The sequence below is a fragment of the Lactuca sativa genome, chromosome 9, assembly GCF_002870075.4.
Source record: "Lactuca sativa cultivar Salinas chromosome 9, Lsat_Salinas_v11, whole genome shotgun sequence".
Classification (NCBI taxonomy): domain Eukaryota; kingdom Viridiplantae; phylum Streptophyta; class Magnoliopsida; order Asterales; family Asteraceae; genus Lactuca; species Lactuca sativa.
The window spans coordinates 83,920,800-83,928,498 of NC_056631.2; positions in this window are offsets into that span (position 1 = coordinate 83,920,800).

Sequence of the window (7,699 nt, forward strand, 5' to 3'; positions counted from 1 at the left end):
CGGGCAAACTGCAAATAACACCATGCCGTTGTTGAAGAGATCGGGGTGCATGATCTCCACCCCTATGATAAAGACCTTAACACTAGCAGTTATGTTGGTCTTTCTATTGACCGAAATAAAGGTAGGTTCAGGTGATTGATCAAAAAAGCCTCTCATGAGACAAGAAAGCAGAAGCTTCTAGAGTCGTACCCTAACCTGATTCAGAAACAGAACGTGACGGAGGCCTAGTAATTTCACACTGAAGCTTTTCCCTTTGAAGATTTGATCTTTTCATTTCAAAAGTGGTCTCTCTCAAATGGAGAAATGATGTTATCCTTTTTTCCTTCGATGAGAGAGATTGAAATGGATAAAGTTTTTGACGCCACGAATATATATATATATATATATATATATATATATATGTGTGTGTGTGTGTGTGTGTGTATATATATATATATATGTGTGTGTGTGTGTGTATATATATACACACACACACACACACATATATATATATATATATATATATACAGAGAGAGAGAGAGAGAGAGAGAGAATGAGAGAGCTCGGTTCAAATATTTCAATCACAACTCTTGAATTCTGTAATTTATTCTATTAGAATTTATTTATATAAATGTATTATGTTAGAATGTTTGAGAATAATTGTTAACAACAAGTATCTTTGTTTAAATGGTAATGAATTTGTGATACTTTATGGTTGACTTTATAGTTTCTACTACATTCTGCCAGAATTTATATTTTTTATTTCCTACTATATTCTATCAAACTTTATAGTATTTAATATATTCTATCAGAATTTATAGTTTTTATTCTCTTAGAATGCATTAATTTTTTAATTTTTGAAACTTGATTTTTTTTTTCTTTGTGGATTTAGGTTTTGAAGAGGCTAACATTGATGTAGAGAAGAAAGAAAACATAGACAACGAGAGTGTATTATACAAGAATGTGTTATGCTACAATGTATAAAGTGTTGCTTAAAAAATAATATTCTCGCAGAATATATTAATGTTTTTGTTAGATTTTGATGTTTTTCTTTTTCTTTTTGCTTTCAAAATGTTGTTATTATTCAATGAATCACAACCATACAATGTAATTATTTGGTATATTATTAGTTCAAGAATTGATTTTATGTATTCTTTTCAGAATGTATTTACTAGTTTATGGTTGGCATTCTGTCATTCTAACAGAATAAAATCGAAAAATATATTTACTAGTTTATGGTTAACATTCTATCATTCTGACAAAATAAAATCGGATTTTTAATTTTGAATTAATTTAAAATATTCAGATTTTTAAAAATAAAGGAATTAATCACTACTAGAAAAACAACATTTTACGACGCTCATTGTGCGTCGTAAAAGGCTCAGACGATGCGCAAATGCGCGTCAAGGAAGGCCCTGTCATAAAGAGAGATGACGCGCATTTACGACGCACAATTACGACGCGCGTTTACGACACGCAATGCGTATCAAGGAAGGCCCTGTCATAAAGGAAGAAGACACGCATTCGCGTGTCGTAACCTTATGACGCGCGTGTATCATACACCCTCAGATTATGACTTTTGACGCGCGTGTATCATTGACACGCAATGCGTATCAAGGAAGGCCCTGTCATAAAATCCACAAATCTTCTTTTTTAATATAGGTTAATTGACTAAAATGCCCTTATGCTGAAATTTGTATGATTATATGGTACATGTTATCCTATTCTACTATCATAGACCCTCAGATCATGACTTTTGATTATATTCCATCCAATGGTCCAGATCTGTGCATTCTGACACACAATAGTTACTAGAAACAAAATAACATAACCCTATATATATATATATATATATATATATATATATATATATATATATATATATATATATATATATATATATATATATATATATATATATGTAACGCTCGCGTTTCCAGGCTAGGCATTATTGTTGATGTAATAGTCTAGGTTAACCCTTGTAACTCTTTTTGAAGTATTAATGATGAAATATTTGAGTATTATGTGAATTATGTGTTTATTTTCTTGAATATTATAATTTAATGAATTAATAATAAAATAAGCGTCAAAATTAAAGTGTGAGATAAGCCCGATATCTTTGCTTGAAGATGTAGTGGTTGAAACAAGGATTCTGAAGATATAAAGAATGCCGAAATCCGAGTTATAACGAAGAAGTTATGACATGTCGAAGTTTCGCGACAGAACTGGCAACGCTGAATGACGTAAAAAGTGAAATTTACGTTAGAGCGATATTTAGCCTTAATGATCTAAACGAAAGTCGTAGAGTTCGTTAAACCGAGAGCGTGCATAACAAGAATGCCCAAATGTGACTTCGTATGGGGAAGTTATGATTTTTCGATGTTTCGACTTAGCAGTATGCAGCCTGAATACTCGATTTGAGATCGAACGGTTTTTAGCCGAAACAATCTAAACAAGAATCGATGATCTCGTTAATAGTAGTAAAACGATATAAAGACAGGCGAAAACTGACGATAGATGAAGAAGTTATGAGTTTATAACGAAGTTTTCCTGTCCCGGCCTACTAAAAATAATATATTTATAATATATTAATAATGAATTCAAAATTAGCCAATGGAGTCTAAATGAGAGTTGTAGATCATAATCTCACCTACGCGTGGATATAAAGAACGTCGAAAACGGAGCTCGTATGCGAAAGTTATGAATTTCTGAAGTTCGGTGCGTGAACCCCAAAGTTGTGTTAGAGCTCACGAGGTGAATATTAGAAATTCACGAGGTGAGTCAGTTCACGAGGTGAATATTAGAAACTCACAAGGTGAACTCAGAAAATTCACCCTATAAATAGAAATCGATGGTCAACCGAGTTTGGTTGCTCATCTCTTACTCTCCCACTCCAGATACTCTCTCTAAGATCTCTTTTAACCCCCCGAAGTCCCAGTATCATTCCCGAGACCCGAAGCAAGTCCCAAAGCCCTGAAGATCCCGAGAAGTGAGATTCCCGAGCCGAAGCTCTGCCCGCAAGAAGCCCGGTTTTTGTGAAGTTCTTCCAGATCTACCGAAGAATACTACTTCTACGAGCCGTAGTGCTGTCCGATCATCTTCTGATCAAGTGAGTGTGTAGTTATTTTCTTCTAATACATAAATACAAAGTATTTACTGTAAAATACGTGTTATGTGTTTATATATTGGTGTTAATTTGAAGGGGGTACATAATCTCTTTCAAATGCACGATTTTATACAAGTATCGATTTAACGTACTAAGTATATGTGTTATGTGAGTGTATCGATGTTATCTTCTAATCTCATAGATGTGATTTATCCTCTATGAAATATGTGTTATGTTATGTGTCTCATCTTTTATCTGGAATGTGTTTTGAATGAACATACTATACATGTTTTAAATTATGTATAAAAATGTATATTTTATCTACTAAAATGTTGGGTAGAACATGGGTAGATAGTTGTCTTGTGATAAAAAGATGAGAGGCCTTGATGTTTTGATTCAGTCCTCTAGCAGAGTTTAGATGACGACCACAGACTTTTCTAAATAGTCCTATGGAACGTTAGCAGGTTCGCCACATGTAGGTGTTAATGAACTTGGGTGTTCATTCGCTGTACTCCATCCCCCTCATGGTTGCCTTATTTGACTTATATTGCCAACGAACCCCCGAAGCATGTGTTGTTGCCCCAATGAAATATTCTTAGACTAGGTCCCTTATGGTAGTTGTCTTAGGGACGTAAAGTGAGAATAACGGGAATGAGTGATTGGGTTATTGTTGGTTGGTAGAATTAAATATAATTATTTATTGTGGGTTGAAAACCCTATATGCTCATCAGGCTCCCAAGCCTGACCCACTCAGTTTTCTTTGTATTACAGGTAGTGGCGCCAGAGCATAAGTTGGATGACTTGTCAAGTTATTTTTGGATTATAGACATGTCGTTATATTTAACTGTTGTAAGGTCTGTATTGAAATGTTTATGCTTTTGGTCTGTTTATCGGAACATGACATCCCGAGTATTGTAATATAATGAAAAATAAATTTCTTTAAGAAATGCTTTGGTAAATCTTATTTTATCATATTTTGTTTTGGGAACAAATTTCGTAACTCTTTTAATCAAATGATTACTCTGAAATTATTTTAAAATCATAAATTAAACCGGTGTTTTCTAGCCGTGATTTTGGGGATGTCACAGTATATATATATAGATCTCGTACTTTTTAATTAATAGAATTTCAAGAGCATACACATACGTTTGATACAAAGCAAGAAAGAAAACAAACTAAATTACCGTTTGATAGTTGTTGACTGAGTTAGTGTTGACTGAGTTATAATTTTTGACTGGGTCCACATTTGACTAGGGATGTGCAAAAAAACCGTAAAACCGAAAAACCGAGCCGAACCGGCCAATCCGAAACCGAAAAAAACCGAAACCGAAAAAAACCGTAACCGAAAAAACCGGATATCAACGGATATATATATATATATATATATATATATATATATATATATATATATATATATATATATATATATATATATATATATATATATATATATATATGATGCGCCAAACAAAAAATATAAAGAATATAAAGGACCTATAGTTTTCTTATTTGTTTTACTTCTGAATGATAGTAAAATTTTTTTCCAGTAAAAGCCCTCACTTTTTGTTTCTGAAAAAACTCACATTTAACAGTTTTTTTTTTTTTTTTTTTTTTTTTTTTTTTTTTCATTTGAACCAATTTGTTTTTGCTAAAAATTACCATGCATGTTATAAATGTTGTTGTGTATTGTGTTCTTGATGATGATGGAAAATGAAGGTTCGATTATATTTATGCCATGATAAAGATGTAGGTTTGATTGAATATGTTTTTGCTTCATTCACATGAAATATGTATAAAAGATGGAGCTTTCGTGACACATGATAAAGAGCCATCATGATGTGAGATATGCTTAACATGTAGAAGATATGTTTTAGAGAATTAAATCACCTGGAGAGAACCAAATAACTTGGAGTTACAGTTCTGCTAAATCGAATCAAAATGTGATATATTTGCTAAACACCTTAATCCATATTACCCAATATTGTTTTTAGAACCCATATTCAATACCCTATATATCACGAATCTCATGCAAATTGTATACATAACCTAAGCCACCAACCCATCTTCCTATTTGAAGTCTTGCATACAACCTTATCACCTAAGTTTTGCTAGAGACGATAAGCTGACACATGTACACCATCTAAATTTTGCTAGATATAATAACTCGACACATGTACACCATACATACAACGTCGCCACATAGTGATGAGGTTGTATGCATGGGTTCAAATAAACAAATAGACCAATGACATATGTTATGAATAAAATTTGCATGGGATTTGTGTGCCAAAAATACTATATGGGTTATAATATAACATTAACCTTGAAATTAGTCGATGTTCATTTTAATATCTCCCTTTAAATAAATAAAATAGTAAAACTATACTTTACGTACACTGCAAATTAGTCAAATTACCACCGGGTTGCATTTAAGAATCCATTAAAAGTCGTTCGAATAGTAAACGAACTAAAAAGAATTTAATATTGAGCTAGCTTCTACTGCATAATTTAACCATTACCAATGGTGGGTTGATTTGCCTACTTTATAAATTGGGAAAGTTTTCAAATGCAAATTCAATTTGGAATGGACTACTGACTTGCCACCACTTCTTCTTTGTAGACGTGGGACACACCTATGAAACTATGTAATAAAATAAATAAATTATTCGACTACAATTTATTAAAATTGTCACAATTGTACATCTAAAATGGAAACTTTGAAATATACCCGCAAATATTTTTTAAAAGGATTTTTATTGGTTGTATCTTATATGACATATAGATCCAAATTTAAAAAAGAAAATGAAATACCATACACGCCACTTATTGCCACATGATGCTAATGAAACTATCGTTATCACTTTCGGGCATCACTAACTAATTTGTTGTTAAAACAATCCAACAACATTATCACGTATCACCTAATTGGTTAACGACTTTTTGACAATTTGATCCTAAATCCCATCGAGTGCACACATTCACCACTATAATATTTTGAAAACAAAATTATGTTTCTTTTTGTTTTTTTGTTGAATAATGGGTAATTAGAAATTCCTATTTTAAAGGACTGTTATTGTTATTGTTGTTGGTCTATAATCTGAAAATCTTGTATTTTATCCAATGAATTTTTTTTTGTCAACCGTATAATAATATAAACTAAGGAAGTTTTAGTTTGAAACCAAACATTCTTTTTTGTCATATCATACATTTATGTGTTTGTATTTGGACTGAATAACACCTATGGAAAGAATAACATCGAATTATTTTCTATTAGAAAGGATTTTGAATTTTATGACGACAAATTAAAGGGACAACTCATGGCTTTAACCTGAAGCAAAAACGAAAGAATGTTATACTTCCACTCAAACTAAATGTAGTATTTTATTAAAGTAAGTTTAACCGAGTCCGAGTGTGATAATTAACGTTGTTTCATTGGATAGCATTTAGAAATTCTAAATTTAAAGTCAATTGTGTTGTTTAGGCTATCAATTATACCCCCAACCCAAGCGGCGTGGTAATAACATGGCCAAGGGGTCACGACGTGCACACCGCCTCCTCCCTGTGGCATGATGAACGTTTAACTAATGTTTTAAAAAATAGGTTTTTAGTTGAATCGGTATGGTGATCGGTTTCTGGTTCAATCGGTATAATCGGTTCGACCGTCAGGTCAATATTTTGTCATGTTTTTTATTTTTTTATTTGTCTATATATACATGTATAAAATCGTGAATTTGATGTATACAATTTCAAACATTAAAAATACATATAAAAATAAGTTATAGATGAATCCAAATATATTAAAATAACACATAACCAAAAGATTTACATCTTGCTCCAGAGTTTTAGCAAAGAAAAAAAAAAGAAAAGAAAAGAAAGTAAGTAGAGAAAAGAAAAGAAAAGAAAGAAAAAGATATTTGTGTTTTGTGTTCTCGAGTTGAAGAGAAATCAAAGGAAAGTTAAACATTTTGTTCTTTCTTTCCAAATCCTTCCAAATCGGAAGGAAAATTAAGAGGAAAAGTGATATTTCCATTTCCCTTCATTTCGTTCCTTTAATGAAACTCGGAAAAATCAGTTTCTCTTACTTTCTTCTCACTTCCATTCATTTCATTTCTTTTCTCTCTTTAAGTTGAACTCGGGAGCAGAGTGTTAGTATTTTACATCAATCCATATACGTCAAAAAGAAAAAATAAAATATAATACTAAAACAAATAATAGTTTTAGATGAATACAAACACATTAAAAAAACTTTATAACATTTAACACATAGTTTTATTTAGAAAAAACTACATAGATTAGAAAAAAAATCACCAAAGTTTATTATGTAAATGATTTTTTTTCATGTGTTTTTATTCGGTTCAACCGATTTTTTTGACCGATTTAACTGAATCTTTTTAAAACCGACCGGTCCAATCCGGTTCAAACTAGTTTCTAAAACATTGAGTTTAGCGTCCCCAAATGTAACCATGGCCATGGCTGACCACATAATTTTTCTCTTCTTTTTTCTTCTTTTCTTATCTTTTGGCGTAAGAATGCATCCTCAAGTTGTGGTGTGAAGATGGTATTGAGCTACTGTAGGGGTGAAGATGGTATTAAGCTACCGTAGGGGTGGCGTTG